Below are 15,282 nucleotides of genomic sequence, written 5' to 3'. Positions count from 1 at the left end.
AACTTATGAAGATTTTAAGTTTCTATTTTATTAAAAGTGAATAATCGTCATATTTTGACTTTTAAGATTTACCTAATGCAGCCATCAACTCACTTTATATATTGTGTGTTAGTTGTCAGTTTTTTCTCTTAATTATTGCCACGCTCACAAATATAAATACGGTCGAACGGACCGAATGATAAAATCACAGAAGTTAATCCGCTCAAAATCTAATATTTATCGCGATTGTATTTATTTTGTCTTAAGTCTTCTTTTTCTCATGGATAAAATCCACTATAGCAAAGCAGTTCTGAACGGAAGCGTTATTCATTAGCGCTAAAGGCTGAACTATGTTTTCTCGGCTTTGTACAATAGTTATTGCACGTAAGTCCATGCCAGTTTTGGAAGAAAAATCAATTCTGACAAGTCCAATATCTAAGTCAAGGACTCGTTGAGAGTGCAATGCATATGTCGATTAAAGAGCATTATGACTTTGTATCAATTTGAAGTTTACTTCGTAGCCCTGAACCTATTTCCTATGCTTGATAAATAATTAATATAATTTCACTCTATATATACACAAGCGCAAATTAATATATTTGTTAAAGTAATTTAACAGAATGCAAAGGCAACTTGATGTCAATCTTGACCATTGCCATGAATTGAGCATAAACACGATCATTCATTGAAATCAATCAATCAATTAATACATATATATACATACCTATGTATATACATATATACGTTTTTATATACAGGAAAAAAAAAAAACAAAATAAAGAATCCAGTAATCAATCAACACTTTACGGTCAACGAACTTTAAATTCAATTATTTGCCCATTAAGATCATTGAGCATCATCCTCAAATGATCCTCTTAAACTTTAGCAAATATAAGCCCAACGGATAAAACAAATGGGAAACAAAAGAAAAAGCAAGTAGTAACAACAACAATAACTATAAGAACAATAGCGCATCCACGGGCATTTTGCGAAAAGTAATCGTAATTAAAGACCAGCAAACACTTTTGCAATAGGTCTTGTAGAATAGTACAATATATAATTAAGAGCTTTGCCATTGCTTCATTACTTTTAACATCAAACAGATACAGAATATAATATCCGCCAAGAGATCGAAAAGCAAGAGGAAGAAAAGAGACGAACGCTAGGAAATCGTATTAAAAACGCAGAAACTCAAAAAAAAAGAGCATTTAATTGAAAGCTTTTCAATGATGACATTAACTAGAACATAAAGCACATTGCAATGTATATAATTAATGGAACAATTTATCTTTTATGTTTCACTTTTTTTTTCCTTTGCTTTCGGTCAGTGTTTTATGCATCCCATATTCAAGGTCAAATGTGAGCACATTTGTAATTAAAACTTGTTTTAGTGTGTGTTTGGGTCTCGTTTTGTATTCGTTCCAAAAATTGGTTTAAAAAACACAATTAATAAATAAACTACAACAACAATAAAACAACACCTCAATAAGAAAATTTACTTTAGAAGTTTTATCTTAACATAAACCTAAAAAAAGGAACAAAAAAAAAAAAGAATTATTTGCAGATGCAGAACAATTTTATGACCATAAGATCTCGTTTCGTTATCGTTGTGTTCTTTTACTATTGCTTTGCTCGTACATATATGTACATGCATTGCATTATAATCCAATTCTGTAAGTAAGTGTACACGCTCGCCTATAATTATTAAAATATCAAATGAAACTGCAGCTCACTGAATCTTTTTTATATTTGCTTTACTACCTACAGCTCATTCTCGTTTTATGCGGCAAATGGGAATTTTTCAAAAATTAATATCTGCTTGAAATTCTGTATTGGGGCTTCTATCCCATTCTGAACGTAGTCCTAGTTCAATTTCGCTTATTCTTAAGCCCTATTTGAACACCGGAAAGCAGATATGACCATTCCCCCCTGAAATCGCACAAGTGGTTTTCGAAAATGCTTGCAACATATTGCAGAGCAATAATCTTCTAAGAAATCTAAGTTTTCGCTTTCTATTTCTTCTGGTTGTGGGCAAATAACAATTATTTCACGACTCAATTTGGGACCATTAACTATTGCGCTATGTGCGCAAAATTTCAGTTTCCGATTCCAATTTTTGCGACCAATTGGCGTAAAAGCATAACACTTACCGATAGGGCACGCATTCACTGGACTGTGGCAACTGCCTACCTCTTAATTCTCTCTTTCCCCCTTTCTCCATGATCACCGTCGCAGTGTACGTACAGCAGGCAGTTTAAACGCTGAACAAATGTCCTCAAAATTTCCCACAGAATTTCGCTGGGCTAGAATATATACATCTCGTGGGGGTCTTTCTCCTGGTAAGTGTCAAAGAAATGAAGATAAATCTATTGCGCCATGATCTGATTCAGACTTTGCCTCCGTTTTGTGTCGTTCTATCCAATTTCGACCACGATCTTTTTCGTATATTTTTGCCGTATGTGACTGGTATTGCCTCTTAATATCTCAAAAATAACGCGATTCATAGCTGAAAGTTTGCTTTATTGGGTTCCCTTCTGGCAACTCATGTGGCAATCAAATATAGAGCACACAGGATGTGAGGCTTAGATTACCCTGTAACGATCACTGCCGAAATAGTTAACAAAAAAATTAACACAAGTTCCAGAGACAACTGCCCTGACATACCAAAAAAGCTGTACTAGCCTAGAGAGACCGCGTCTAAGAATCAGTGATGTCAAAAACTTCAGTAAATTTAGAAAGGTTCCAAGAGATATGATTCAGTCGTCGCTTATTAAAAGAAGTTACATCAGACGTCATCCATCGGCATCTGTCCAAACCATATCGTCTGTTTATGCCCGTCCAAATTTACATCGGCTGTTCCAATCTTGGAAGCTGTAAAAATTGAAACGAAAAGCTGAGACTCGACATAAACTTCATTCATAAATTAGTTAAAAACATGCCATAGACCCTAATTGCAAAGGTATTTCATTACATAAAATAAATTAAGAACATTATATTCAGGTGGGATCGAATCTTTTATGCGCATATCCGTTGCTCTAAGGCAGAGTAAAAAGAAGAAAAGTAAATTTCCACACATGTTGAATGGACGTGACTGACCTTGTAGCACAAAAGAGGAAATGAGTACGTTGGCCATAGCAATTAACAAACAGAGCGGGACTGTTTATAATTAAATAATAATAATTATATATAAATAATTAAAGCGGGAATAATTTTTTTTGTTTATTTATTGTCTATGTATTTTGAAATTAAATTTGCAAAGTAATGATTTAAAGGCTGCCGTAAAACTTAGACCATATGCTCGGCTGTATTGAAAGCTCTACTAGTGCTTGAGAATTAATAAATAATGTCTAAACTTGACAGGGTCTCTGAAGCTTCCTTCTGGGTATTGCAGAAGTTTTAACAAAAGGATAACATTTTAATATTCTGTAATGTTGGGGAAATGTGGCCATTTTTCGCATTCTAGTACAGAGGATGCACGAACACCCGTATTGCGCATTATTACGTTGTATCTGCCTAGCTTTTTTTATATTTCGAAACAAACGTGGCCTCAGGTTATATTGCGTCGTAGGCCCAATTTGGCCCAATTTCAACACCAACATGCGTGCAACACCTTGCTATGTTTCTGCAAATTTGAAGCCATTGCCTAGACAAACGGACGAGCGTACTTAAATTGCGAATTTGTTGCTGATCAAATTCTCTTCCTTCTGGGTGTTTGCGAACAGTTTGACAAAATAATTATATCGCTTATCCTTCGATCATGGGTATATAATAAAGTAAATGAAGCTTGGACGCTGTAGTTATGTTCTGAACAGAATCTAATTCATGTTCCCAACAATGCTTTGAACCCACTCCCACTCGCACGATTGCTACAATTGTTATTAATTCTGTCCAACGCAACGGGGCGTGTGTCTACGATAGTCTGGCAGATGTTCCCATTCAACTGTTCCTAAATTTGTGACTTGGCTGATCTCTGTTGTATAGCTTCAAAGGAAAAAGTCCGTAGGTGTTAAACCACCTGAGGGCGAAACGGGTTCTCTCTAACATTAACATTTCCATTCATCATGGAGCAGACTAAGATTACTAACAACAAGTACACGATCAACAAAATAAGAAGGGCATGATAGAAAAAAAAAAAACAAAAATATAGATTTTCATACAACCGTTTAAAGTGATGAATGCTAAACGATCGACCCAAAGCAAATATAGTTTTCTTTTATTTGTTTTCGTTCCTTTGTTATATGTTGCTCTAGCACAGAACAGAAATCATTCGTCTGCTAGTCTATATAAAAATGTTTCAGATTTTACAATTACTTTACTCTCGTGGTATGTCTACACATACGATATATGCAAATATAAGTAACATTTTGCACGTCCAACACATGTTTGAATTGTAGTCTAATTTACACTTGGAACGAACTGTTCTCTCTTGCTGCTAAAACTTTTGCAAATATCAACATGTGCTGACGTCTGAACGGGTATTCCTTTTTTTTTTTTTTTCAAATTCATGCGCATATGCACAGATTTAATTGTTGTATATGTTTCCCGCCATAAACGATTAATTAAAAAAGAAAGACAAAAAGAGAGAAAAAAAGAATTTCTTTTTTTATCAATTAACCTAATGTACAAATGAATGGTCATATCTAACAGCGATGATCGTAATCGTCATCATTATCGTAATTACAATTTTACTGTTGATAGTTAATTATAAATACTAAACAAACAAGTTCATGATCATAAATCGCATTGTAAGTACGTGTACCTACCTAAATGTATATGGGGATTTTCTCATATTGCGAACGATGTGCGGATTTTATTTCAATTTCAAGGATACCCAAAGTGTGAAAATTACTTCAAATAAATTTTTAAAAAGCTTTATAGCTCTTTTCTGTACTTATTATTATTATTATTATTATTATTTATTTTTTATTTTTTTTTTTTGAAATTTACATAACATACGTGTATGTAAATATGTATATACGGCTTGTAAGTGTAATTAAAGTTTAGATAAAATTTCGATTTTACAAGTTTTTGGGGTGAAGGTTGGCTGCTTTTTAAGTGGACACGTTCTTCTCTGATAAACGCAATCACATCGCCCAATGTATAGTACATTATCGTAATATATCGTGTAAGAATTATATGTATCATTTATTTTAATATTTACACTTCAAATAAACAATTCACATACTCAAAAGCCTATCTGTACAAGAGTTTCACGCGAACACTTTTATATTTTTATGCACCTGTACTTTATACACTTGCAAATTTTTCGTTTCTTACTTTATTCACTCTTATATTTAAATAAAATTTTCTTTATTTTAATATTTGTATTAACACATTTTGGTATTTTTCCAACTGTGAATTGCGAAGCGTAGAAAATTAAGTCATTGTTTCTTAAACTGTGTCATTTTTTCAGAATTAACTCGCAAACCAATCGCATATTAGCACCACCTGAAGGCGTTAATATTAGTGGATGGTTTTTCTTTTCATAAATTTGTGTTGCACTAGGGCTAAAAATTATTAAGAGCTTTTTTCAAAAGAATATTAAAAATTATTTTATTGGTCTGTGTTTAGTTTGTGTGTAGTTTATCGACAAAAGGTCGCTTTCTGAATGCTTTCTATACAAAAAATTGAAAAGCAACACTTTACATGTCTACTTTTAATCGATAGCCATCAAGCAAGTTTGAAGACCGTATGAACTCCCGCTAGTAAATATTAGTCAGCAACTTATAACAAACATTTATGTGGGCTGACTTCATCAAAAAAGAGTCATGATCCGCCTAAATATACGCCCACACTAAATAAAACTGTGTAATTTACAGTTTATAAGAAGTATTAACCTAAAATCTGCTGCAAGCACTTGGTAAGGCCACTTGCCTTCGATCGATTAAGTAACTTGTTAGATGTCGAGCTTATCAACGGTTCACTCATTGATACAACACGATTAAACACGCTGCGTTACTTCGCTAAAACGCAACAAAAAAATTCATGTAACGATTTCTCAAAGTATGGCATTGTATGGACAATGGTCAGATTTGAATCATTTTCACTTGCGTTCTTTCGTAGTGCAAAAATCGTCGATCTTCTGCATTTCATCAACTTAGCCCAAGAATGTTGACCTTTAGATTGAACAGAAGGATACAAGATGGGCAGAGGGACTGATGGACAGACAGACAAAAAAGCTCAGATTGACTGAGAAAATGACTCTGAATCAATTTAAACTTTTCTGTCTGTTTGTCCGTTTATCCGTCTCAACTCTGTCCACCTGACTTGACATCGTTTTTATTAGTCAAAGTGGTGTAGGGTACCCGAAAATATAGTTTTTATTTGTTTTTCTATGCGAGCTTGTAGCCCTCTAAGTGTGAATTATTTGAGCGACATAAAGATTGATCTTATGAAAAAAGGCAAAGGCAAGCAGAGTTACCTATGAAAGTTAGATTATTAGAACAAAGCATTAACGAAATGGCGCCGAGTTATATGTTTCTAATGTAAATTATTCTTATTGCTAAAGCCAAAATGAATCTAATGACAGTACGAGTTAAGTTAAATGTACATATAACGGCTAATCTTTCATCAAAGTATAAGTTTTTTCAGACCTATAGAACCATCACCAAAAACTAAAATGTTTATTTTGAAAAGGTGCGGAATCACTGATTTGTATTGCGCTTACATGAAATTATTAACAATTTTCAAATATCATTTCAAACATATTTATTATGATAATTTCTGATGTGAGCAGCCAAAGTCTTTTCGCGAATACCATGTATTTTTCGTCGTTGTCTGCTTATGCACATTTGTAAGTTCAATATTTATAGTGCCATTGCTCTCTTAAGGATTTATTTATTATTATTATTAAATTTTTATTCATTAAATAAATTTAACAAACATCTAAATTTGCTCTTTCTTAATATACGAACATACGAAAGAGAAAAGAGTAGCAGAACTTAGTTTAGTAAAGCAATCGTGTATGTTAAAAAAGCACATAAACGAATAAATAAACAAACATAATTGCTTTAATTAATTAACTTATTTAATTAATTAATTTTTATTACTTTGATTTTTATAGATTTTTTCATAGTTTGTTTTGCTAATGTGTTAAACTTTGGAAATTTATTGCGTCCATTTTTCGATCTCAATCTCTGTGATCTACGATCTATGGTAATGCCGTTGAAGTTAAAGTTGATAAAACAAATAATAATCTCAGTTGGAGCTTACCTTATTCGGGCTCTTAGTCGGTAAAGACCACAACACTTACTGACTGGAGACATACCCTCTAGACTACGGCCAATACCTCTCCATGTCTCTCTCTTTTCTTACTTCTTTCTGATCGTCACCGTGTCTTACGAATAGATGGCAACCCATGAATGATTGGCTGTACCAAAGTTTCAGTATCAGCTAAATATATAAATATTTATAAATGTATATATACATATATATAATGTAACAAATAGATCTAACAAACACTACTTCTTTTTAATCTAATGTGATTTTAGTTTTGGGTTATGGATGGACAACATTTATGACACCTCAGCCTTGTTCTGTAAAAACCAATCAATATTTTTGTGTAGGCGTGATGATGTTTGCTCATAATATCGGATCGATATCAAAAGTTCTTTTTAGAGTCCATCCTTCTTAGATTATCACGAGCATTTGAGTAGAGAAATTAATCCAATCCTCCAAACTTAATTTTCGCACTTTTGCGGCAATGACTGACCGTCCGGAGCAAAGAGTATTTAGAGACTAAAGTCTCTACAATTAAATTCCATAAGCCGTTTTTCATATACAATTTCACTTAACTTATCATTATCTCTCTTGAGAATGTGCGATGAGGTTTCGGCAAAGCGACTGGAAAAAACTTTAGATGAAAGTATTCTGGAGCACTAAGTCTATCAACTGTTAAATTGATCAAACCAGAAAGAATAACAAAATTATTATTCTCTCCCATTTTCTAGAACTGCGTATCCAATTAGCATATAATTATCATAAGTGCATTGTTATAATGCTCCATTGGTGAACATTAGCCTATACTATTTTCATCGCCTCACTTATTGTCTTCTTGGATAGATTGTAGATTAAAACTTTAACAAAAAAAAATTCGATAAAATAACTTATTAGACCTTATTATATATAAAATAAGGTTTCTCCTTCTATTAATTTTATTATTTTTGTTATAAGCCTTGTGCGCCACTTGTGGTCCAAGGATATATTAAGTTCATGCGGATGCACAAGGACTTGGGATCAACTCACCTTTTATTATACCGAGAGACAGTAACTTTGAATCGATTTAAGCTGATCTGTCCATCTGTCCGGACACTCTTGTTTCTTGTGTTCAAACTGCAGGTCGTAACTTTTGGAGACTTTTGGATAAAATTCGTTACACTGACGTGTTTCGACCCAAATACAAATGCAATTGAAAATGGTTGGATGGGGACAAAATTTTCGATCACTTAAAATATAATGCCAAATTTTGAAAAGCCATTACATTCATACTTGCAGCTTGGTGTAGAGTGGGACGTGGCTCAGTATTTTCTAGTATGTTCTAGTTGTGAATCAGCGCAAAAAAATAAATATTATAAGAGAAAGTAATGACAAAAAGGTATTGTTACTTTCTTTTTCCCTTCCCTCCTTCTCTTACATTTAGCTTAGGCGATACTCGTAGGAGAGACTTTAACTCTACTCTAAATAATTATTGTATAATAATTGGAAATTATAGTGACCGCTTCAATTGTGATTCGTGTTAATTATTTTCAAAATAAAAAAGCAGAAAAAAAATTGTTAGCTTAACTTGATCGAGATATTGCATCAGCCAAACCAATGGCATTGACATTTAGAAAGCAAAGCAGACAAGATTGTGAGGATAATTGATCTCCAAGTTTTCTTAACACACGTATGCGCTCGTGCGTGCGACCTTCAAAAATATATGATCACTTTTTGTTTTACATATACGGCTTCAACTCAGCACGTGGCTTTTTTTTTCTATTTTTATCAAATTTTCAATAGACAACTCACTTAACAGACATTAATAGCCGGCAATTATTTAATTAAGCTTACATATAATTTTTTATTTATGATGTGTCGTTGTATTTTTAACGGCATAATAATTAAAATGCGTAATTGAGAGCAATTACTTGTCAATAAAACCAGAGTACAAATTTTGAATTTGATAAAATATATATGTAATCGACTTGGCGACCTTGCGACGACGGGATTTTATGTTTTTTTTGTTTTTTGTATGCAAAAAAAAGAAACTTTTAATCTATAACATACGAGTGAAAAGTATGTGTTCCATAAGCAATTTATACAAGAAAAAGAAAGTATATCTGCCTTTGGGGTCAACTCGTACTGTGGTACTCATCCCGCGTAGCGAAAATAAATAAAGAGATTCGGTTTGTATTTAACGTTTTCATAATTTCTCTAAAGAGCCCTAAGGGCAGACGGAGCTTTAAATATTGTCAAACATAAGATTAATATGAACCGCAGTTGATGAAACGAAATGAATAAATGAATCCGGAATTCCCAAAAGGTCCCCCGAAAACTGATCAATAAAAATTCTGAGATTGCAACAAGCATCTAGCCAAGAGCGCTTCTCATCGGCTAACTGCTACGTCCATCATCAAGCACCAACTCTCATGCGTCAGCAACGGTTCAATTCAAGGCGAGTGGAAATTTACCATTCATCGTTCGTTAGAGTAGAAGCATGCTATAACCAACCTTTCATTGCGTTACTCAGAAACCAGAAAGAATATAGAAAATTGGCTTGTGAAAGATTCTGGATCGATGTAGGTATATTCGTTGGTTGACCTAACCATTAAATGTTGCAGAAACTGAGAAAAATCGAAACAGACCACCGAAACTGGGCCGCAAGCCAAGTTCGAAAATGGATTCAAAAGATTCAAAAGCTTATCGAAAGAACGTTTTCTCTTTCGCAGTATATTCAATACATTCTTTCAGCAATTCTTTATCTTATTTACTTCTACTTTATTTAAAATTAAAAAGGTTTTTTTGACCTTTCTGATCTCATTGACTACTTCACGAACGAAACTATCCTAGGAAGCATAGTAATATTTTCGCTGTATTGTTATGGTTTTCTCTCTTAAAAACCTCGTAATACGTAATATAGGAAAAAAAAGAGAAGATAAAACCGTTGGTAAAATACAGGACAAACAGAACAAACAAACAAAAACATTCCTCAAGATAGATCTTGGGAGCACTCTAAACCTACCTTGGTATATTTCCCTGTCATTCGTTCTTCCAGCCTTTTTCCAAGCAAGAAAAGGCTAGAACCAGATGTTTGCAATGAGCAGCTTGCTCCTGCATCAAGATATTTGTCGTGTGATAAATAGAAAAACAAACAAGGCGTATGCTCCAAGACAGTAGTAATTTCTGGATATCTTCCATATGCAAACAAAGTTCTGGCCAGAAGCTGCCAACGTCTCGATGAACCCAAGATCGCATGAGTAGGCGAGACGGTAAGAATCGCGATTCCGGATTCAGTGCTCGTGGCTTGAAGTCAACACATGTGGTAAATTCTACTGTGAGTGCTCGATTGGTACAGGTTCAGTCGTTTGGGCGAACATTACTCCTCTTTCTGACCGTCGCCGTGCTACACGAATAGGGAACATACCTCGAGTGATTAGCCATGCCATGCAAGCTCCCACTGGACGCTCTTAACGGAGCTTCTTATTGTTAGATGAACCTCTCTCTTCCCGTTCATTCCCGTTAATTAACATTTATACAGACATCTAAGAACTATAGCGAGCTAAGTGCACAAATAATATAATAGGTATAGCGTTAGAACTACAAGTCTTCGAACTCTAATGAGCATCAATTGAATGAATGAAACTTGCATTCGGATGTATTGATATCCTAAAAGCTTAATATTTTTTAGACGATTTAAATGCATCTGAATGTATATATGACATATACTGCTATTTTTAATTTGCTACTTCCCTAAATAACAACTCAATTAAATCGATCTATTGTGTTACAAAACAGTTTATTTAAGTCTATGTAATCTGTGAAAAAAAAAACAAAAATAATAGAAATAAATAAGACAACGACAGCAATTTCCTTAATCGTTAATATGCATTTCTTCATGTCAAACAATATAACACGCGCACCCTTGCATATGTAGGCATGCTGTATGCTTGTATGTGCAAAGACAAGTTTATAATCATTTGCGAGTATGTAAATACCGCGGCTTAACATTTAGCTCCGTTCCGACCGGTTCGTTTTTATATATGTTTTTTTGTTTTCTTCTTTTTCTTCTATTTATTTTCTTCTTTTTCATTGAAATTAATAATAGAAAAATATTCAGATTTTCAGAAAATAGCAATCACATAAGAAAATGCGTTGTTTTTCTTTTTCAACCGAAACTAAAAGAAAAAGAAAACAATAAAATAACTGCAACAAAACTTCGTGCCTATCTAATAATACTTGAAATCAACCACTAGTCGCCGGAATGGCTGGCTTGAAACTTGGCTTCTGCTACACGGTGGCATAGATGATAGATAAATATGGTTATGTTTATAAATAAGTAAGCATGAAAATGCATCCATATATACGCACACACGTACACACTATACGTTTACTGATCGTATGAAAAGCGCAGTAACAGAACGCAAGCAAACAACAAGAACAACACGCAATACAAGGGCCACACGCACACGCGATATATAAAACACAAAAGTAATAAAAGCAAACATAAAAAAAGAAAAAAGTAGTTGTACATGTATATATAGGTGAAGTTTCGCACATATATATACACACCCTCATATATACATATTTATACTTTCATGTTCTTATCCGATGAGTGCTGATTAAAATCTAAAGTTTTGAGCTAAAATTAAAACCTCACTTAAAAACTAACTGACAGATAGGCTTGATAAAGGCGTGTGTGAATCAAGTCAACTGCACAACAGTTAAGTATACAGAACCACATCATCGTCATCATCATCTTGATCATCATCTAATACTTAATGCTTGTATGCATAAGTTTATTACGATACAGCTATATGTTCACATGTGTCTGATGGTGTAGCGACGGCTTAGTGGCGTGTTTCACATGCCACCATGAAGTTAATAACGACAAAAATAAATCAACGGATTGGCAAAAAGACAAACCTCGGTTACAAATCAAGTTTCAAGCTCAACTTACTAAACAATGATATCGTTAGCGCGATCGCAATACACGCACAATAAATGCACGCTATTATATACGTAGAAGGCTATAATATACGTTTATGTATGTAAGCGTGTGCATATTGTTTATGCCGGTAAACTCTTAAACTTGCGCTCAAAATATAATGTTTTGGAAAAAAAAAAGGTAGAAAACATAATAAAAAACACACCCAATCCTATAAGATACAAAGTTATTAACTTGTGAATGTACACAACTATCTCTGTATATAGATACATGCAACTCATTTAACAAGCCGAACTGACGAACAGGCAGGCAGCCAAGCAATCAACATGTGTGACTGTTGTTTGTCGGCTAACTTGTAGCAAAACAACTAAACTAAACTAAACTGAAGTGAACTGAACTGAACTGAACTGATCGTTGGCATAACTCTCTCGTCATGAACTGGTAAACAAATTCATTAAAAATTCTTGCAACGTTTTCATGGATAGAGTATATATTTAAGCTTACTCTACTACCATAATCACCGATACATATGTATATGTGTGTATATATATATGCAAACAATACCTCCACGATGCTATGCTATACACCATCGTACACATGCATACATTAATTTCTTACACAATGTGATTAACTTACTAACTACTTGGGCTGGTTGTTGTTTAGTTCATTGCTTAGCTGGTTGCCTGGTGGCGGTGGTGGGCCGACTGGTTGGCTCGCGGCGGGTATGGTAAGCCGCCAGTTACCATTCATACTTTTGCTTTTATTTATAAGCAAACCGATCCGATAGGTGCCGCGATGCTGTGGTGGTGCCGCGATGCTGTGGTGGTGCCGCTCTCATATACATATGCTTGTTTTTTACCTGCCTTTAACTAAACATAGCTCTGTGCACATTGATGATGTATGCCTACTATGTACGATGCAGACTTATGTGGATCTTATCGAAGGAGAGTTGTGTGTGTGCGTGCGTGTGTGCTTATTTTCAAAAGTAATTGCTTATAATTTTAAAGTTAAGATGTTAGTATTAATCAGCATTTATTAAATACATTTTATATGAACGTGACGTATACGCCAAAGTGTACTTTTATGCTTTTATGCAAATTTCCATTTTTTCTTTTTGTGATATTTTCGTAAATATTCTTCTAAGAAAACATAAAAAACAACGCATTTTTCAGTTGAAATTAAGTAAATAATAATAATAATAATAATAATAATAATAAGCGAAATGCATTTTATTCATACCGTCAGTTATTTGCACCCAAATTTATTTCCTCAACATATACACATATGGCTTACATGTATGCAGCCATGCGGCCATGCGACGCTATCACCTTGCATGCGATCTCGTATATGCACTGCACTTGCTAGACTTGGAGTCGTCTGATTTAAATACAAATTATTCACAATGCTTTTTACGTGGTGGACATTAATAGTCTTGGCAACATTGACAGTGTACGTTATAATGCTTGCATATGTGCGCGCACACACGCTCACACACACACACTCAAAAGCACATATAAACAAAAATATATTTAAAGATATATATCGTATATAATTCTATGAGCGCAGGTACATTTGCGAATGTGTGTATGTGTGAATGCATGCTGTTTTGTTTTATCTAAGGTAGCGGTGCATATTTTATTTTTATTCGCTTAATGTCTAAGAATTAAAAAAAGAAAGAAAATTCGAATTGTGTTGTTAAAAATAGGTTTGTGGCCAATATTTAAATATTTTTCAATTAAATAGCATATAAGAATGCGGACCTGGCTCAGTCGTATCTTGTTCTATACAATATTGCAATGCATTACAAGTAACATGCGTAAGACTTAACATAAGCATTTGCTTAATCATATTGGAAATTATGCTAAGCTATTCAACAGAAGGCGAACGTATTTTTTGATAATTAGAGATTGGATTTTAAATCGATTTACTTTCATTCATTTGTTCCCGTCCTGCTAATATTTATATTTTCAAATTTGTTAATTTACGTAAAGTTGAGACTTCGTGTATGTATTCTCAATTGATTTTTGAGACTATTTGTAATCCTAACCCTAACGTGAAAATTGAGTCTTTAAGACTCATTTGAACTTTTGAACGTTTTCCTTAATTAATTTATTTATTTTTTACCTTTATTAGTTTTATTTTACTGTAAATTAACAATTAACGAAAAAAAAGAAAAATTTGTAAATTTAATTAATCATGACGCTGAGTAGCTTCAAATTGTCACAGTCAAATCAAAGGAATCTCATACCTTGGGCACACACCACCCAATCGTATCAAAATTTGGAACAAACGTGGGCCGAAGACCTGTGCATTCTTTTTATTTTTTATATAAATAATCACCCAGTGGATGTCCCCCATTGTGAGGAAAGAGTAAATCGGCAAGTGTTGTGCTTTTACCGACTGAGCACTCACTATAGCCACGACCAAGATAAACTTTACCGCACTGAGATTTCAAGCCGGAGACACCGACTTGATACTCGCGTTTCTTACCTGCTTGGCTATTATTTCGGAACCATAAACTCAATATCATGTTTAATAATGCCTTTACGAACCATGAACTTTACCAGAATTTATGCTGAACTATATTTGTACAGTATAATGCCTGTTGTAAATGTTCGGATGACAATCTAGAGGTTTATTTCGAAATTCATCGGAAACACGTTTATTTCTTCTGTAGGGCAAGTTTCAAATGATTTCGACAAAAAACTTATTATTTTTATTATTGTTATTATTATTATTAGTTGCTGTAAATTAAACAATACAGTTGTTGTCTACTATGGTTGTAGTCTTTAGCGTATCGTATCAATTTTCCAACTTCCAATCCCATTGCTTATTTACCGCAAATGCATCCGTCGTAACAACGGCTAACAGAAAGCAGGTCGCATAAACAAAGAAATGCACAAATATTAATTTGACTTCGCGTCTTATGCGTATTAAGAATGTATACATTTTAGAATATCTCTGATGTGTATACTTGGGAAGTTACATCTGGAATAGTTTTCCTTTGCAAAAATTTCACCAAACAAAAGGGGAAAAAATTCATTTAGATTTCAATAATATCCCCCACAAGTATCTCGACAATGGATTAATACAGTATTCTCAGCATATTTTGAATGCCTACCGTGCACCGTTAAGAAGCGCATTAAAAATAACAACAATTT

General features: G+C 33.8%; 1 protein-coding gene across 5 annotated transcripts in view; it reads left to right on the top strand.

The window, feature by feature from the left end:
- Nucleotides 1-15,282, top strand: part of LOC119641614 (ion transport peptide) — a 65,988-nt gene that overhangs the window by 32,457 nt on the left and 18,249 nt on the right. The gene's annotated exons all lie outside the window — the stretch shown is intronic.

Source organism: Glossina fuscipes, unplaced genomic scaffold (assembly GCF_014805625.2).
Source record: "Glossina fuscipes isolate IAEA_lab_2018 unplaced genomic scaffold, Yale_Gfus_2 155, whole genome shotgun sequence".
Classification (NCBI taxonomy): Eukaryota; Metazoa; Arthropoda; class Insecta; order Diptera; family Glossinidae; genus Glossina; species Glossina fuscipes.
This window is presented reverse-complemented; position numbering and strand designations above follow the sequence as displayed.